The sequence below is a fragment of the Scyliorhinus canicula genome, chromosome 3 (assembly GCF_902713615.1).
Source record: "Scyliorhinus canicula chromosome 3, sScyCan1.1, whole genome shotgun sequence".
Taxonomy (NCBI): domain Eukaryota; kingdom Metazoa; phylum Chordata; class Chondrichthyes; order Carcharhiniformes; family Scyliorhinidae; genus Scyliorhinus; species Scyliorhinus canicula.
The window spans coordinates 209492012-209512860 of record NC_052148.1 but is presented as its reverse complement, the minus strand read 5'-3'; positions in this window follow the sequence as shown (position 1 = coordinate 209512860).

The following is a 20849-nucleotide window of genomic DNA, read 5'->3' as shown; positions in this document are numbered from 1 at the left end:
AAGTAGTTCACAATTTGGAAGTGTATTTTTGCATGCCTAACTAACAGGGGTATAAGGGAAAACCGAGAGATTTGTTGCGAAAAACTGTCGGGAGTTTATACTTCGAAAATTAGCGAAAGCCGTACCCTTATTTATAACACCGCCTTCGCATCCCTTGTTCTAAATTTAAGAGAGAGCATTAAGATAGGAGAGATGGCCATGCAGGCAATGGAACGCATCATGCACACCCAGGAATTCGTGGTCGCAGCGACCAGCAACAGAGTAGGACAGTGTCCCGTTTGGGAACTGGAGATCAGAAAGTACCTCAAACGGAAAGGATGGCCCCTTTGGATCGAATTCTGTTCGAATGAGGAAACAGGCCCCGGGAGTATAGGACATACTTGGTGGGAGAACCTGAGTGAGATACACAAAAAGAGTTTGAGTAAAGCACGTAAGCTGATGGCAATTGTGTCCTGCTTGGCACAATTGCGAGGCACAGAGGAGGTCGTCAGGACGCTCCGCGTAGATTTAGAAGAGAGAAATAGAATGAGTAAAATGGACGTCAGTGATGTCGAAAGAGAGAATATAGAGTTAAGAAGGAGGCTTTCAGCAAAAGATGTAGAGGTGGATGATGCCAAGAGGGCACACCAGTCTTGTCTGGCGCACTTAAGCAGCTCCCAAACACAATATGAAAAGGCCTATCAGGATATCTAGCACGCAGACTTGATAAGAGAGGAAACCAAGAAGCAGGTAGAGGCATTGCAGAAGCAATGCAGCGACCTGAAGGCAGCTTTAAGAGCACTCGATGCTGCCACCACTGAGCAAAGGCAAAGCTCAGTGGACCACGCTAAATGCCGAAAGCAGATTGCGGAACTACAATCTCTGCTTTCTGTTCAAAATGGGTTCCAAAACACATTTGGGACACAATTAGATGAAGAAAATGGCCCAGATTGGCAGGAATTGAACGAGACAGCACAGCGATATGTTCAGGGAACATGTGCGCTAGAAACGCAGCAGAAGAGGAAAGCACCCAACGCAAAGCATCCACAGACGGCGCACCAGATTTCACTTACACCACCCCCTTAACCGTGACCCAATTACGGGACGGGTGTGCCAAAATCGCACTGTTCCTCCCCACCTCAGACCCCCACCAATTCTTCGCGAGAGTAAAATAGCAGGCGACCATGTATGGCCTGGACGAGCGTGAGCAGGTGAAGCTCACCATTTTAAGTCTAGACCCCTCAGTGGTAGCAGCCCTTCCAGACCCACAGAACGTTGGAGGAGGCACCCTAGAAGAGATGCATACATCGATTCTCGATGCGATAGGATATAACAGAGGTGACCCCGTAGAAGGCCTAAACAAGTGTAGGCAAAAGAAGACCGAGCACCCCACAGCGTTTGCAGGAAGGCTGTGGATACATTTCACGGCAGTATTTGGGAACTTAGATCGCGCCCATCTAACCCCAGACAACATGGCTAAATGGACCCGCACCCTTATCTCCCATGCCACAGAGGCAGGACAGAAAGCATGTGCGAATTATGACCCATCGGAAGATGCACATAATGAGAAATGGGTACGAAAAAGGTTGTCTCGCGCTTGGGAGCAATCTGTACAGAGTAAGCCCACTATTAGGAAACCCAAAGATCAGCAAGCAGAGGCTGATATTCAGGCAGTGAGAGCGCACCAAAACCCCGCCTGGGTGAATAAAGGAAAGAACAACCCCCCACAGAAGCCGCAAGAATGTTTTAACTGTGGACAGTTAGGACATTTTGCAAGAGAATGCAACGCCCCGCAGAAATCTCAGAGAGGCCAACAGACAGGCACTCTGAACAGAAATAGAGCAAAGCCCATTCACAGTATAGGGACTCATTCGGGACAGACAAATGTGGACGGAACGGACTGACGGTGTTCGGGCTCCCCCACTTGGGTCTGTGACACCCTCTGGGACAGGTCCGGACGACCGGTAGTCACAGCAAAGATACGGGGACAGCCCATAGAATTACTCTGGGACACAGGAGGGTCCTGCACGACCATAAATTCCTCCATTATGTATCAAAAGGACACGTGGCCCACTACAGCCACAATCACACTCAGCGGCTTTACAGGCCACTCACAGCAGGGACACATTACAGCCCCTGTACCCATTCAGCTAGGGACCATTACCAGCAGACACCCCATTGTTTTAGTGGATTTTCCCCACACAGCAGAACACATACTCGGCGTCGATTTTATGAATGTACACAGCCTGTCGTTCGACCCAGTCAATCAGTGTGTCTGGCGAATGGCAAGATCAGAAAGAGCCCCCGCAACGCTCACAGTAGGTGAGTATGAAAACAGGATTAGCGCAGTAGGAGAGTATTGTTTTGAACCGACCACGCTCAGCACGGACAAACAGGTTAGGGCAGTTTTGAAAACCAACAGATCAGCATTTGCCAGTCACAGGCACGACTGCGGCAGAATGACTGGATCGGTTCAAATTACAGGACCTGACCCTAGACCACAACGACAATATGGATTTCCCCAAGAGGCAGAGGGAGAAATCACGCAAGTTATAGTCAGCTTATTAGAGCAGGGCGTACTCCGATCAGTAGCCTCAACTAATAATGCCCCGATTTGGCCAGTGAGGAAGCCTGATGGATCACAGCGACTGACCATCGATTATCGGGAACTCAATAAAGTCACCCCCGCAGTAGCCCCCATGGTAGCAACAAGTCCCGAGACCATGCTCAAGCAGGGACTCAATTCACGATTCTTTACGGTTTTGGGCATTAGCAACGACTTCTGGTCCATCCCATTGGCGAAGGCGTGCCACTACAAATTCGCATTCACTTTTAAAGGTCAGCAGTACACGTGGACATGCCTTCCACAAGGATTCCACAATTCCCCCTCCATTTTCCACCGACAGCTGGCAAATGGATTGTCTAAATCCTCTCACCCCGAATGTCTGGTCCAGTATGTGGACAACCTACTACTGCAGACAGACATCAAGGCAGAGCACATCACGCTTCTGTCTGAACTCCTGGAACTACTGCAAACAATTGGATGCAAAGTGAACCCCAGAAAGGCCCAAATATTGGAGAGTAAAGTGATGTATTTGGGTACAATCATCACACACGGAAAACGCGAGATCAAGTACAAAAGGATTGACTCAATCGTCAAATCGCCCCTTCCCCAAAATGTTTCAGCCCTCCGGTCGTTTTTAGGACTGGTTGGTTACCCACGGAACCATATTGACGGTTTCGCAACAAAGTCAGCCCCCCTTTCGAACCTCCTCAAGAAAGGAGCCCCTTGGGAATGGCTTCCGCAGCATACGGATGCTGTGGATGATTTAAAAAGAGCCCTTATCGCAGCCCCCGCACTCCAAGTTCCAGACCCGTTTTCCCCCTATGCAATTGAGGTAGCAAGTACAGATCTGACCCTTTCAGCCGTGCTCCTTCAGGAATCACGAGCAGCTAAGACCAGTGGCTTATGCCTCTAGAATTTTAGACCCAGTAGAGCAAGGATTTGCAGCCTGCGAAAGGCACCTGCTCGCAGTATTCTGGACAGTGCAGTACTTTTTGTACATAACCGGACTGAACCCCATCACGATTCTGACCGAACACACCCCCACACAGCTTCTATTGGACAGACGACTGAAGGACGGTTCAGTTAGTCAAATCAGAGCAGCTAGATGGACCCTTCTTTTGCAGGGACGGGACATCACAGTGAAACGGACAAAGACACACACCTTTTTGGCAGATAACCTCCAGTATCCAGGAACACCCCATGAGTGTGAGATAATATCCCCTCTTCACAACACAGGACCCTTTATTGCGAAGACACCCCCCAGGAAGATAGGAAATTCACCCCAGTGCCCCCAGCACACAGACTCGTGCGCACCTTTGAGGATTTATTTACATAGATTTATATAGAATTTACAGTGCAGAAGGAAGCCATTCGACCCATCGAGTCTGCACCGGCTCCTGGAAAGAGCACCCTACCCAAGGTTAACACCTCCACCCTATCCCCATAACCCAGTAACCCCACCCAACACTAAGGGCAATTTTGGACACTAGGGGCAATTTATCATGGCCAATCCACCTAACCTGCACATCTTTGGACTGTGGGAGGAAACCGGAGCACCCGGAGGAAACCCACGCACACACGGGGAGGATGTGCAGACTCCGCGCAGACAGTGACCCAAGCCGAAATCGAACCTGGGACCCTGGAGCCGTGAAGCGATTGGGCTATCCACAATGCTACCGTGCATTGTTAGTACAGTACAGATATCACAGACTAATATCGAGGATTTAGTCAATGTGGATGGTTCATCCACCTTTTTAGATGGCAAAAGTATTACTGGATGCGGTATATACGTGGAGGACGTGCAGGGCCGCGCCCTTGAAGAGATCGCATTGTAACTTCCAGGTTACTTAGGCGTGCAGGCAGCAGAACTAGCTGCAATCGCATATATAGTGGACCAGCCAGATTCGTTCCCCAGCCCGGCAGATATATATTCGGATAGTCTATATGTCTGCAACAGTTTAACTGAGTTCCTACTTCTGTGGAAGACAAGAGGTTTTGTTTCCGCAGACGGTAAGCCCCTCCCATCAGCCCCATTACTCCGACATATTTTAGAGAAGGCAAAGGACAGGACTTTTGGGATAATAAAAGTTAGAAGTCACCACCGTACTTCCCCACCCGGGAACGTGAAAGCAGACGCATTGGCGAAAGCAGGTTCCAGACATGGTTACTTTTGGAACCCCCCCCGAATGCGCCCCAGAAAGCGCACCAGTTAGTGCAGTACAGTTATCACAGACTAATATTGAGGATTTAGTCGCAGCCCAAAAACAGGATAACAACCTCAGGGAGATTGTTAAAGGAAAGTACCCAGCCCCGTTCGAAAGATTTAAAAGATCACTGACCACCCATGAGGGTGTTGTTTTAAAAGACACTTTGTATGTGGTTCCTGAACAGGACAGGAATCAGCTAATTTGTTTATTCCATGATGGTCATGGACACCAGGGAATAAACCCCACAACTGCCCACCTCAGACAGCTCTGTTGGTGGCCAAATTTAAAAGACGATGTAACACATTACATTGAAAATTGCCTTATCTGGGCATAACCCGGAGAGATATTCAAGGAAAGCACAGCTCAGTCACACTCGCCCTGTTAATGGCCCCTGGACTAACCTCCAGATTGATTTTATAGGTCCATTGCCCCCGTGCAGGAATGGCTATAAATACATTTTGGTAGTGATTGACACATTCACTAAATGGGTAGACGCATTCCCATCTCGAACCAATACAGCGAAAACAACGGCAAAGATTTTGACACACCACATCTTTACAAGATGGGGACTTCCCAGAAGTATTGAATTGGACCAAGGTTCTCATTTCACATGACGGGTCATGAAGAACGTCCTGACTATATTTGGCATTTCACAAAACTTCCACATCGTATACCACCCCCAGTCGAGTGGTATCGTGGAGCGCATGAATCGGACTCTAAAATCAACCCTTAGAAAGATGGTCCAGGAGAGTAACACGACTTGGGATTCGGTCCTCCGATTCGAGCTAATGTTTTTCAGAAACACTGTTTCGACTTCAACAGGTTTCACCCCACACACGCTCATGACCGGACGCCCCATGAAAGGCACTGAGTATTTATTGGGAATAGATTTGACCAGCCCAGAAGTGACGGCCCTCACCCACGAGACAGCGGTCAAACAATTGGTAGAAAATGTAAGATCGGCTCAGCTCGCAGCCGCAGTAAAGTTAAGGACAAGAAAGAAACAGAGCAAGAACTGTTTCGACAAAACGGTACACGCCACTGAGTTTGCAGTAGGGCAGCAGGTCATGCTCTCTGTCTACAACCCCAGTACATTCCTCTCACCAAAATATTCTGGTCCCTATTCCATTGCAGATAAAGTTAGCCCTTCTGTTTACAAAATAAAGTACCCCAACGGGAAGACTGCCTGGTTCCATATCAACCAGTTGAAGGCATATGGATCACAGTCCAACCACTCTCATCACGTTATGCTTGACGCAGCAGACCTCCACACCACGCCCCCAAGAGACGCATTTCCATCCTCCCCCTCCCAGACCAGCACCTCCACAGACTCGACCTCGACTCCGCCCATTGACTTTAAACTCCACCCCAACACGCCCACAAGCAGCTACAGCTGCGACAGCGACTGTGACGAAACCCACAGCACTCCTCGCTACTGCCCCGACACAACAGACAACACACACAGCGACTATGACCCCGACTCCAGTAACCCCCTGGAGATCACCTACATTAAAACACCAAACCCACACCCAGACCCACCGCCCAACTATGACAACCCCGACGACGTTCCTACCAACTTAGATACCACGATTTGGCACCGAGACAACTCATATAGACTCATCCAGAATGACGAGCTGGACCCACGGTCACACAATGCAGCCTTATCGAGCCTGATCCATACAAGGGTATGGGATCCAGGAGAAGAGGATGACATTACGTCTGACTCCCGACACGGCAACCCCTTTGCGACCCTGTTCGCAGAAGATGATGATTGAGGTGTCCAGATGATGTAAAAAGAGGAACCGCTTGAGAGATAAACGGTGTCCTTTTCTGATGGAACCTGCAAGTTTTGTGTTGCATGTTTGTTTGTTTGTGTTTGTTTTTTTTTTCAAGGAACAGAAGCTCTGCGGACGCACACTCAATTTGTTCGCCGATACCTTTGAGAACTTGCCAGGCTTGCTGGTCAGCTGAGACAGCTGAGAGCTTGCCCGACCCCAAATCATAACTGCCCTTCTGATTCGACGGTAGTCTTATCGGTCGAAACCTCTGGGAACTTGCCAGAGCCATTTTTCATAATTACTCTTTTGGTTCAAAGGTAGAACCAGTACAGCAACCCCCAAGATGAATACAGTCTTACCCGTTCTTGCCAAGTCGCTCAGGCAGTGGAATAATGGCATTGAGGACCCCCCTCTGGTCAGCTAAGCTCGGGTATGGCACAGCATGCCCTACCCGGGGATTCCACCCAAATCTTACCCATCGCGGCCCATACGCACCTCATTTTGGCTCTTTTGGTTTCAAAAAAAATTTGATTTTGTTTATTTTGTTTTCAGGTAACCCTTTGATTGCCAACTCCACACGCATCCAGGAACATTGGGATGGTAAATCGCAAAGCCTGCGAGACGGCTCGCAGTGGTGCAGTATTTAACTATATGTCTGGTCCTAAATTCGTTTTTGAAAAAAAAAATGAGGGAGTCACAGAGAGTGGCCAATCATAAAGGGAAACTTGGCACAAGAGGACAGACATACTAAAATTCGAGATATTAAGCAGAACCCTAACAGACATTATGCTTAATCCCATAGATTTTTGGACGCTCTGAGGAGGGATCAAAGCAAGAGAAGAGAAGAGAACAGAAGGAAGATAAAGACGACGTCGTTCATTTTTGTATTGTGGATTATAGGATCCATGTGGTTGCGCGCGGACGCGAACCCCCTTTCCCCCACTTCACCGGCCGTTAATGTTTCACTTCCACAGAACACTCAAAGCCCAGTAACAAGTAGCAGTACCCCGACCTGGTGTACCAAATTTATGACTTGGTACTCCTTGTCATACGTAGTTGGATCACTTTTAGCGTTAGCAATAATCTGCATCATAGTGCAGACCTGTTGAATGAGGAAATGGTGAAGGAGAGCCGACCGCTCTCGTACCTCGGCGGTATATAGGATGAGATTCCCTATCTTCGGTTTCCACCAGTCCCCCAAACCCCTTGAAATGTAATAACGGATTTTTTTTGTTGTTGTTGTACTGTAAATAAAGAAATGTGCTTTTGAATGCTTATGTACCTCTGAGCTCGACTGCCGAGCCAGAGAAATGGACAATGAATGCTGCCATTATTGTTGTACTGATAGGAAGTTAGAATGATTGAATGTAAGTTGAGTATAGTTTATTAAGGATAGTTAGAGGTTCCGTTGTGATTTGGTAATGCATGTCCCTTATGACATAGCGCCACTTAGGAATTGTTAGGTAAGATTTTTCTGCATAGTTGAGGAAAGTGCAGAGGCCATGGAACTCGCTGAGGTCAGGGAATGAAGACAACATTGTTATGTGATCCTTCACGCTTCGCGTTAGGATCACAAGGAGGGAGTGTAGCCACCGAAGTTGGCCACTTCCCGACCCAAAATGGCGATTTACAAAGCACTCCATTTCCTCGGGATGGTGAATTTTCTCAGGAAATTCATTCCCAACATGGCATCCCACACCACAGCCCTCCGGCATCTCGTAAAAAAGTCGACAGTGTTCCAATGGATTCCCGCACACCAAGCAAAGTGGCTCGAGCTGAAGGCAAAGCTCACCAAAGCCGCAGTACTGGCATTCGTTGACCCAACCAAGGATACCAAGATATCCACAGACGCAAGCCAGGACGGCATTGGGACGGTGCTCGTCCAGCGAGACGACTCCTCGTCCTGGGCTCCAGTGGCATACGCCTCCAGGGTCATGACTCCGACCGAGCAATGGTATGCCAAGATCAAAGAGGAGTGCTTGGGTTTCCTGACAGGAATAGTCAAGTTTCATGACTACGTATACAGCCTGCCAAAGTTCACGGTGGAAACAGACCACAGGCCTTTAGTCCACATAATCCAAAAGGATTTAAATGACATGACACCTCGGCGGCAGCGAATTCTTCTTCGTCTTCGCCGATATGACTTCGAACTCATCTACACACCGGGTAAGGAGCTGATTATCGCGGATGCCCTATCCCGATCCGTCACCACGCCATGTGAACAGGGCGACTTCATTCGCCACATTGAAGCACAGGTGCAGCTTTGTTCCAGCAACCTCCCAGGCACTGATGAACGAGTTATACAAATACACGAAGAAACTGCCAAAGATCCCCTACTGCAGTGCGTGATGAAGTGCCTCGCCCATGGCTGGCAAAAGGGGCAGTGCCCTCAGTTCTTCAGCGTTAATGACGAGCTGACGGTTGTTGAAGGGATCCTTCCTAAACTAGATAGAATCGTCATTCCCCAAAGCATGCAAAACATGGTGCTCAGACAGATCCATGAGGGTCACCTGGGGGTCGAGAAATGTCGACGCAGAGCTCGGCAGGCAGTTTACTGGCCTGGCATCAGCCAGGACATTGCCAACACAGTCCTCAACTGCACAACATGCCAGAAGTTTCAACCAGCTCAGCCCAAGGAAACGCTTCAACAGCACGAGATCGTGACCTCTCCGTGGTCCAAGGTGGGGATAGACCTCATTCGCGCCAATGGTCGTGATTACGTGTTCCTGGTCGACTACTTCTCCAGCTACCCGGAAGTGGTGAAACTGTCGGACCTCACGTCAAAGTCCGTCATCAAAGCCTGCAAAGAGACGGTTGCCAGGCATGGGATACCACTCACGGTAATGAGGGACAACGGTCCATGTTTCTACAGTCAAGAGTGGTCCGACTTTGCACAATCCTCCCACTTTAGTCACATCACATCCAGTCCCCATTACCCTCAATCAAACGGGAAGGCCGAGAAAGGGGTCCATATTGTCAAGCGGTTGCTGTGCAAGGCTGCAGACTCAACCCCGGATTTCAACCTGGCGCTATTGGCATACAGGGCAATCCCTCTGTCGACTGGTTTTTCTCCGGCGCAGTTGCTCATGAATCGCAACCTGAGGACGACTGTTCCAGCCATCCATGTTCCAGACCTTGACCACCTCACGGTGCTGCAGAACGTGCAGCGATCCAGGGACCAGCAAAATATCACGTATGATGCTCATGCCACGGATCTGCCTGCGCTGGCTCCAGTTTGTGTTTAGCTGCCTGAGGGAGGTTGGTCAGCCCCAGCTGTTGTCGTCAGACAGTCTGCTCCCAGGTCTTTCGTTGTCCAAATGGCTGATGGCTCCATTTTACGGTGCAACAGGAAGGCGCTGCTTAAAGTTCCCTGCCCATCACCCGACCGCACTTCTCCGCATGTCATCATGCCTCCTCCGGACATCTTGCACCACGAGGCCATAGATCTGGCAGCGATCCCACTTCTCCACAAGGCCACCGAGATGGCAGCCATCCCACCTGTCCAGGTGCCGCCGTCCCCCCCTCCACCTCTGCGGCGATCGACGAATATTCATCGCCCACCACAAAGACTTAATCTATAAACTTAAATCTTGTAAATTTTGTTCAGTTTGCTCTGTATCTGCATGATAGACACCTTCCCATGTACATAATGTTCATTCATTCCCCACTTGTATATACATGCATATACAGCCACGTTCCAAAATTTATTTTAAAAGGGGGAGATGTCATAATATCCATTCATGTATATCATGAGATGCAGACAGGCAGTGATTGACACACAGGATAACCAATGAACACACACGACATAGAACAACCAATCACCAGACAGGCCACCACCACTATAAAGCCCACAGGGCATTAAGGCTCTCCCTCTCTCACAGGACACGGCCAGGGAGATAGTCGCAGTGCACAGGCCAATGTACATCATCACCATGTGATAGAGAACTAGTCTGCTCAAGCCAGTAGGAGGTTACCAGGTAGGTTAATAGAGTGTCAACCCAAAGCAGATTATGTACAGCAATCAACAGGTTCAATAAAACAGGGTTGGACCATCTCCTGTGTCGGAAGCCTGTTTCTCATTTTACTGCATCCAGTTGCAGTCGATGTTAGACCAACACAGATAACACATCAAATACCATTTCTCCTCTAATATCAATCTTCTTCAATTCCTCCCCCTCACTAAACCCTGTGCTCCCCAAAATTTCCTGTATCCGATTTGTGTACTCATTTATTAAGACAGAATCAAAGTATGTGTTTAGTTGGTCAGCCATTTCTTTGTTTCCCATTCCAAATTCCCGTTTCTGACTGTAAGGGAGCTATAACTGTCTTCACCAATCTTTTTTTCTTCACATACCTTTAGAAACATTTAGTCAGTTTTTATGTTTCCTGCAAGTTACTCTCACACTCTGATTTCCCCTTCTTAATTAATCCCTTGGTCCTCCTTTGCTCAATTCTAAACTGCCCCAAAAATGTTGCTTTTTCTGGCCAATTTGTATACTTCTTTCGTGGATCTAATACTGTCTCTAATTTCTATTGTCAGCCATAGTTTGGACAACTTTCCCATTTTACCTCTGCGTCAGAAAGGAATAAACAATTGTTGCAGTTCACCTCTGCGCTCCTGGAATATTTGCCATTACTTATCCAATGTCATCCTCTAAGTAATGTTTCCCAAGCCATCAGCGTCAACCCACATCTCATATCATTGCAGTTTCCTTTAATTAGATTCAGGATCCTAGTCTTAGAATCAATTACATCATTCTCCATCTTGATGAAAAATTCCATATTATGGTCACTCATCCCCAAGGGGTCTCACACAACTAGACTGCCAATGATTCCTTTCTCATTACTCAATACCCAGTCTAGGATGGCCGGTTCTCTAGTTGGTTCCTCAACCTATTGATCTAGAAAACCATCCCATTTATACTCCAGGGATTCCTCCACTACGGTATTGCAACTAATTTAATTTGCCCAGTCTATATGCAGATTAAAGTCACCCGTAATAACAAATGTTCCTTTATCACATGCATCTATAATTTCCTGTTTAATGTCATTCCCAACATCACCACTGAAGTTTTTTTGCCCCTTGGTATCACTGCCAATATCTTTCTCCTCCGTCGCATTAATCTCCACTTTAACCATCCTTTCCTTTTTGTCTGTCCTTCCAAAATACTGAATACCCCTGAATGTTCAAATCCCATCCCTGGTCACCCTGCAGCCACGTCTCTGTGATCCTGACTATATCACACCTGTTTACATCTATTTGCACAATTAATTAATCCACTTTATTGCAAATGCTCTGTGCATTAAGGCACAAAACCTGGAGACTTGTCTCTTTACATTATTTTTCCTGACTTCCAGTGGCGGCATGTAGGTGGAAGTTGCACGTTGGGTGGCTCCTGCTCGAGACTCTGGTTTTTGGAGATTAATGCCCGGTTCCAGGGGCAGTTTTTGGATAAACTGATGTAGGAAGACATAAGGAAGGAGGGGAATGTCAAAGACCCGAAAAGCGCCACTGGGAGGAAGGGGGTGAGCGAAGGTACACCATCGAGCGAATGGGTCAGCCCAGCTGCAGGAAAGAGGCGGAGGCTGGGTCGCTGGGTGGGGCCGCGCCCTTCACAGTAGAGACTTTAACCGAGGTGATGGCTGGAGGGTTTGAGAGGCAGTTCACGAAGCACATGGAGGTGATGAGTCAGGAGATGATGGCAACGATCAAGGAGCTGGTGGAGGAGGCGATGGCCCAGGTGAAGGCGGCGATGTTGAAGACATCAGCCGAGGTACGGGAGCAAGGAGAGAAGTTAAAGTGAGGCTAAGGAAGCTCTGTTGCAACATAGTGACCAGTTCACCTCGATGGGTGAGGATCTGCGGAGGATGGTGGAGGCAAACAAAGGACTCAGAATCAAGGTGGAGGACCTTGGGCACAATCGAGGGGGGGGAGGATTTAAGAATTGTGGGCTACCCAAGGGGGTGTCGGGACCGATGCCGGCAGTACTTCGCGAAGATGTTGACAGAGTTGTTAGGGTAGGGCGAAGAACCCTTCGGTATGAACTGGACAGGGCTCATTGGTCGCTCAGGCCCAAGCCGAAGACAAATGAGCCGACAAGGCCGGTCATAATTTGTTTTCATAAATTCCATGTCAAGGAGAAGCTCCTGAGTTGGGAGAAACAAAGGCATATGAGGTGCAGTGGGAAGGAGCTGGTATTCATATATATCAGACTTAACTGTGGAGCTGGAGAGAAGGCGGGCAGCCTTTGGTCGAGTGAAGGGGGCACTCTATAGTAATGGTGTGAGGTTCAGCGTGGTTTACCCGGCGAAGCTGAGGGTGACCTCTCATTCGAGGGACTTTTACTTTGAGACGGTGGAGGTGGCGGAGGTGTTCGAGAGGCTGAAAGACTGGGGTTAAAATGAGAGATGGGCCTGGGGTTTGGTTCTAGACTGAAGGAAGGAGGGTGGAATGCTGTACACAGCCTCATTTCTTGCTTCTTGTTTTAGGATGTTTATTTGTTTTGTATATGGGAGGGGAACAGTTGAGGTTTGGTTTTTGGGTTGGTTGGGAGGAAGAATAGTGTACCCGCTGTTATGGGTTACAGCATATAGGAGAATATTGAACTTTGGGGTTATGGTGGTTTTCTGGGGCGTGGTTTTCTGCATGGTTTTGTTTGTTTGCCTTTGTTTTCAGGGAGGGGATTGGGAGGAAGGGGGCTTCGGCAGGAGAGGCCACACTAGCAAGCGAAGGTTGGCTAGTGAACGAGTGTGGTGAGGGGAGGGGCTGCGGCTGTTGGAACCTGGTCGAGCAGGTTTCAATGAGCCTAGGAGGTGAAAGATGGGGGGTTGGGATCGATACTGGGAGAGGTGTTTTCAAGTTAAATTGGATGGGGGGATTCTCGGAGGGAGGGGGGGACTCGACACCACAAAGGGTCGAGGTGGGTCAGGCCCAGCGGGCAGGACCTGGGGTGAGGATGATGGCAGATAGAAGGGGTGGGGGGGTGACAGAGACCTTGGGTCAGAATAGTAACGTGGAACGTGAGGGGTTGGAGGGACCGGTCAAGTGGTCGAGTGTGTTTGCGCATTCAAAGAGCCTAAAGGCTGATGTGGTGATGCTGCAGGAGACCCATTTGAGGGTGAAGGATGAGGTGAGGCTCAGGAAAGGCTGGTTGAGTCGGGTTTTCCATTCTGTGGGTAGCGGTATTGGTGGGCAAGAGGGTGGGGTTTCAGGTGGCGGACCAGGGTGGCAGGTATGTGATTGTGACGGGGGCATTAGAGGGGAGGTTGGTGGCGCTGGCGAGAGTATATGGCCCCAACTGGGATGATGCAGGGTTTGCAAAGAGGGTGCTGGATGCCATCGCTGATTTGGAGGTGGGGAAGTGATCTTGGAGGAGCTGGGAGAGAAGTACGGGTTGGGGCAGGGGGAAGGGCTTAGATGCCTGCAGGTTTGAGATTTTGCAAGGAAGGTTTTCGCGATCTTCCTGATAACGCCGGCCTCTTCACTGTGGGAGGCAGTAGTGTCGGCGGTGGGGGAGGGGGGGCGGTAATGGCGATTTACGGGAGGATTCTGGAGGTGGATAGGGTGCCCATGGTTGGGTGAAGGTGAAATGGGAGAAAGAGCTGTGGGGGGTGGGGTACGATGGAAGAGGGTCTGTGGTGCGAGATGCTGAGAGATTGGGGTTAATACAATTGAAGGTCATGTACCCTCACGAAACCAAGGATGAGCAGGCTGTTTGAGGGGGTGGAGGATGTCTGTGAGCAATGTGGGAGGTGCCCTGCAATCCATGCTCATATGTTTTGGTCCTGCCCGAAGCTGGGAAGGCAGTGGAGGGAAGTATTTAGCACTATCTCGGGGGTGTTGCATATGAATTTGGAGCCTGGTCCCCATGAAGTTATTTTCAGGGTGCGGGAATGGCCCGAGTTGCAGGTGGGTGCGGGGACAGACGGTTTAACCTTTGCCTCGCTAATCGCTCGTGGCGGGTCCTGTTGGGGTGGAGGTCAACTTCTTCACCCTGTGCCACGGCATGGCGGGGGGTCCTGCTGGAGTTTTTGATCCTGGAGAAGGTGAAGTTTGAGTTGAGGGGGATGTTGGTTGTTCTGGGTGAGTGTGCCTAACACTCAATTTGGCTCTGTTTCTTTTCTAAGCTCTGGAGTCGTCAGGTGTCGTTAAGACACCGCCACAAGCTTCAAGGTCAAGTTCGAAGCAATAAAACCATGCACCAATTAGTAAGTCCAAACAACTGAGTTTATTGCACACGCTAAAAGGATTAAACTTATTCCTACCGCTAAATAAACTAATACTTATCTCGAAGGAACTGCTGGGTCTGGGAACAAGGCCTCTTGCTCTGCTCTGGTCTGCAGACTTCAGGTTGGTGTCAGTTAAAAGGGGTCAGGAGTGCCTATCCCTGGTAGCGATCGTTGTGAGGCACTTACTTGTTGGCGGCTGCTGTTCGAACCCTCTCCTCTCTCTTGTTCAAGATCTTCTTGGCAAAAGCTGGTCGAGATGCTGGTCCAGAGAGGAGTGTTGGTCAAAGAGAGAGAAGGGCTGGAGGGCTGGATCAGAAGACTGAACCATATGTGGGACCTGTCTTTTATAGGTCCTAGGGGATCCGCGCCCCTTGGGGCGGACTCCCTTACCTGCTTGGAATCGATTGGGTCTCTTCCCAATCGACATGTTTGAACCCCCCAATCATGGGGCTCATGGGGCAGTTCCTCGGTCACTGGGGCGGTTCTTGGGACTTATTGTTTTGGGCTTCTCTGGCGCCGAAAGGTCTGGCCTTCCATTCAATGTATCGATCTGTGTTTAACTTGTTTCCATTGTATCTGGGGATCGCCCGGTATCGCCTCATTAGTATGTCAACTGGTTTCTTTTCACAGTGCTGTCTGGTTTCTGCAGCAGTCAAAACTGGTTTCTGCAGCCGTCCCAATATACAAGCGCTTTGCAAGCTGCTTGCTTTACAACATGTCCATTTTCCCTGCATTCCTTGCAATCTTCCATTTTGTGTTGGGCAGTGGCCACCCCAGGTGGCTACAGGGACAAAGGAGAGGTTCTACAATTCTCGGGGTTCGTTTATCATGCACTTCAGGAGATGGCTGCTGTTGAATGCCAAGGGGAGCAGGGGAGGGAGACTTGTTTGTTTGTTTTTCATTTTTGATTTACAAGTTGATGTTTTAGATTTCACATTGTTCTTGTTTTCCTTTTTTTGCATGAAAATGATGAAAATATGGCGAATAAAAAGATTTTCAAAAAAACGTCACTTGTCCCGTTTCCACTATTGTTCCCTGTGGCCCTGTCTGAATGTGGCCCTTGGTTTCTCTACCTTTCAATTTTCTTATTCCTCTTTCTGCCTTTTGATTTTGTCTTTGATTCCCCCTCCTCTGACTTATGGCATAGGTCCCCATCCCCCTGTGATTTTAATTTAAACCTTCCCCAATCACTCTCGCAGATACTCCCCCTTGGACATCAGTCTTGGTTATGCTCAGAATTTGATCTCTATGTCCGAAAAATAATATCTTGTAAAAATTGAACACTGAGTTGATAAAGTCTTCTTCCAGCCTTTACTGCTGTATTCATGATATTAGTTATTGTGTGTTAAAATTTTCCATTTGCTTTTTGGCCCTGAAACTCCTCAAGGTTTTTGAATCTTTTATGAATTCATGGGAGTCCTGCCAACCCTCAATTGTCATCAGTTCTACTGAAGCCTCTGGAAGGGATAAAGGGAATAATTTTCCAGGAAATCCCAGGGATTCCTCTTGCCAAAGGTCCTCGGTGCTAGCTATTAAATGGTCAAAGCAAATTAGTTGGAATTCTGGTCGAAAGGCGGCAATCAAATTCCTTGTCCATCCGGCTAGAAGTCTTTCTTTCAGCCTTTTCTGCATGGGGCCACCGAATGGAACCAGCACCTACTGTGACAACAAGGTTAATGGAAAATGGCATTGCTGACTCCTCTCCTCCTATCTTAAATAAATACTGTACTAAAGGTATCTGGAATAATATAGTCAATGCATATTTTGTTAAATACAAGCGCATTGGGTTATGGTTTTGAATGTCAAACACAAAATGCATATTTAATTAACTTTGCTGTCCTAATTCAATGTATAGTGTAACATCTGGAATAGATTTGGTTCTTTCTGTGAAAGTAAAGGTTATCGCTTCATGAAGACTTTTTTAGAGGAGACGGCAGCTCTTTATAAGCAACAGCTAATGTCTGCATTCCCACTGATCCCACTAGAAAACTCTGCAAAAGCATCTTGGACTTCTTGGAAATCTATCCAACTGTCATCTTCATCTGGAAGAAAAATGCATGCTCCAGCTTTGACCTAATGGAAGAGTGCTTTCAAACAGATAATGGCTGTTTAACAGAGGGCAAAATGATGGGCAGAATTCTCCGATCCGTCAGCCGCGTGTTTCTCTACCTTCCTGCTGATTGTCAATGGGATTTCCCATTGTAACCGCTCCACGACTCCGTGAAACCCGCTGGTGGGGGTGGATTACCAGCGGGAAAATTGAATCGCAATGACCGGAAAATCCTATTCGATATTTCCTCCAGGTTATTGCAGAGGCTGTTTAGCACAGGGCTAAATTGCTGGCTTTGAAAGCAGACCAAGGCAGGCCAGCAGCACGGTTTGATTCCCGTAACAGCCTCCCCGAACAGGCGCCGGAATGTGGCGACTAGGGGCTTTTCAGGCATTTAGGGGCATTTGAAACTTACTCGTGACAATAAGCGATTTTCATTTCATTTCATTTCACTTCACAACATAGGTTTGTGTTACTTTTGTTGAGTGGTATCAGAAATATATGCCAAAGTTTACCACTTACTAATAGTTACTATCCTCCTCGATACCAAAACTTTAACCTCATTTGCAGCCAAGTATATGGGAATTGGGAATAACTCAATTAACAAATTCCCACATCTATTTTGTGACCTCGCTCTGTGCAATATGGACCTATATATTGAGTGCAGGATGGGTTTCAGCACTTTAAAATCAACCTCTTTTGATGCATCTCTTGAATCAGGACATCCAGTTCCTTAGCGCCAATGGTAACAAGGTTCACCTTATGCCACTGTGCATGATTGGTCCATTGTTCTAACATCATAACTTCTCCTTTAATGGCGAGCTGCGGCCCTTTCATACTTTGTGCTTCATCATATTTTATTCTCTCAGCCAAGACTACTGCATAGGAAAGCTATTCAAATTGAGAGCAAGTATTCTCCTGCAACATTCAACACAGCCTCTGAGCTGCCAGAGTGCAGATGACCAGTGCCATAAGTAATTCCCATTTTATCATCTTCAGAAATTAAAATTCTTCATCGGATTGTTTTACACATTTGTGATAAATTGTGAAGACAGAGCAAGATGAATTTATATGGGGGGGGGGGGGGGTGTTGGTATTCTTACCCTACCCATCTTGAAATGTTTTGGAGAACAATATTTGCACTATTAGCGGGTTTTACTGGGCGTTTCCTATTTTCTTAGGGACGGGGCTGGATTCAGGCCTGGGTTGGTGCACGTGCGGTTTATGGATGCAGTGGGATTTTGATAGGCCAAGCGTTTGAAACACGTGAACCTTTCGGCTGGGATTGATACAATGAAATACAGTGATACTCATTACTTTTTTGTTAATGATATAAGAGGCATTGTAATTTGAAAGCCATGACTAATATAAGTGGCCCAACTGTGTAGATAATTATTGACTCCTTTTCTCCTTTCTGAACTGATTTTATTGGTTAATTACATGCATTTTTTGCTGTGGAAGGCGTCCTGGCGAACAGAAGGCATTGGACAAGCAGAAATGAGAAAAGTCCCAACCGTTAAGTCTTTGAAACAATAATGCCGCCACCTAGAGGTAATATTATATCACAACCTAGTTCCACACATACAGTCAGCCACACCTTAATGCAGTTTATCTGTTGAATAATAGGGACTATTGGCCTGTTCTATTGTTTAAAAGAAGCAAATTTATTTATTATAGCTTGGTTTGATTCCACTGTATTTTGATTAAAAAGATATAGTTTTTAATTCAATTTTACAAATGACTTTCAACTGGGGATGAGTTCAGCATCAAATCACATTCACGAAATCATCAGAAACTGTTCTTACCATCTGACTATTGAGAGACAAAGATGTGTATATGCCCATATACATATGCCCAATTAAAATAGTATTAGAGAACCAATTGCAATAAAGTAGATTTAGAGGTCAAGTGATAATTTGGATATAATCCAGAATACATCCTTTTTTACGTTCTTTGCGCCAATTGTTAACTGGGCCTGACGTTACAATAGTGCCTGAAACAAGCAAAACTACACAAAGCGATGACTTAAAGAAAATTAGGTATATTTACATCATGTTATGCATAATTCACAAAATAAAATTTTATAATTATTGTTAAATGCTAACATGATATAAAGGCATTGTGAGTTATAGAATCATTAACATAGTGCTTCTGCTGTAATTGTAAAGGTTACTGCATTTCCAATAACAAAATCCAAGAAACCCTGGGCAGGATTCTCCGTCAATCGACACCGGAATCGGAAAAAGCAATTAGCCGGAGAATAGCACGTGAGGCGAAAATCGTGTCAGCCGCCAGGCGCCCAACAGAATGTCATCTTTTGGTGCCTCATGACGTCAGCGCCCTGACACAGGAGCAGATTATTTGAAACAATCGATGTAGTCTTCTCTCCAGAAGCAGCGGCAGGGAGCAAGTCACGTGCTCTGAGCGTGAGAGAGATTCCTCCATTTTGTAGCTGCCAGCAGTGCTGGTGTGAGCTTCAGGGTCTCTGGTGAACAACCCATTAAGAAGAAGGTAAAAACAGGAACAAAGCAGCATAAAGATGATTTATTGAGGTATAGGTTAATTGTGCCACTGCCACCCATCAGGATGCTAAGTTCATGTGTGTTATATACAGGGAAGTGCTGGCAAATGAAAGATTAAAACCCTTAAAACAGCAATCACATTTGAAGATGAAGCATGGTGAGTTCGAGGACAAACCACTTGAATTTTTCAAAGGATGCAGCGAAAACTTAAATCATCAGCTGAAGTCCTTCGCAAAAATGTAACATTGAATGACAAAGCAAGTAGGATCATGAGAACCAATCAGGCTCACCTGTCTCATTAAAGGTAAGAGAAAATGGTGGGTCGGCCAACGTGGGTCCCAAAGGATGGCTGGTTGGTAAAAATAGGTCCCAGGAAAAATACTGGATTAGGGAAAGAGGGGAAAGTGGGATATGAGGAGAAGGAGGAGCATGGTGTCATCTTATCTCCATCATATGCTATGGCAACAGTCATAGCCACTTCAAGGATGGCCCACACCATGCCATGCAGTCATGCTCAGTTCCTGCCAATTAGCTGCTGCTGCCCAGATTAATGTCCGCCCTGTTCTTAAAGAGAGAAGAATGCATCAGTGAATATGGGGCAGTTTGCCTGGGCGATGGATAAATAGCTGGCAATGTATGCAAGCTGTGATGTGTAAGGCAGCAGTTCTAAGTGTGTGAAGATGCTGGGCGCGATTCAGAGGCCGCATTGCGCCTGATGCGGGTTGGGACGCACCAGGTGAATCGCCAGAAAGGCCAAAATCAGGATTCGCACTGGGTGCAAACCATTTTGTGATCCACCCGGCCCTATCCCAATGAAATGAAATGAAATGAAAATCGCTTATTGTCATGAGTAGGGTGAGTTCCAGATCGCTCCTAGAAATGGCAGGAACGTCATTAACCCTCAGTTGCCCTCATTTCAATCCCATTAACGAGTTGAAGTTGAATGCTGCTGCCTCCTGGGAATTACCCAACTCCTCAACGAGAAATCAGGCGGGTGCCGTTAGTACTCCTATTCAAAAACGGCAACCTGGCGCAATGGCTACTGAGGGAGAGTGAGGAGGGGAGTAGCCATTTCCATTTTCCAGCATGCAGCTCAAGGGCACCGGAGCTACTGCCCCAGTGTTTGAGGGATGGAGGGATGGGAGGAGGTGTACCACACAGGGGGATTGGGCTTAGTCGGGGGGGGGGAGGGGAGCTGCAGTGTTCTAAGTGAGGGGTTGCTCCTGGGACAGGTGGGGTGAGGGGCTTTGCATATGTGAGGCCTTCAAGTCACCTTTAAATATTCTGGAGACCCATAACAGGGACAACTATAGCGGCAGCCTGTCTATCCAACCAAACACTTCCAGACAGAGCCCTGATGCTGCTTCTTTCCTGAATTTCAATTTCACTCCCTTTGACTGTGAGCAGCCTCTAGCTTTGCATGTTTTTAATTGGACGTTTTGTTTTTTCCTTTCTCTTTCGGCAGCACGGTAGTATAGTGGTTAGCACAATTGCTTCACAGCTCCAGGGTCCCAGGTT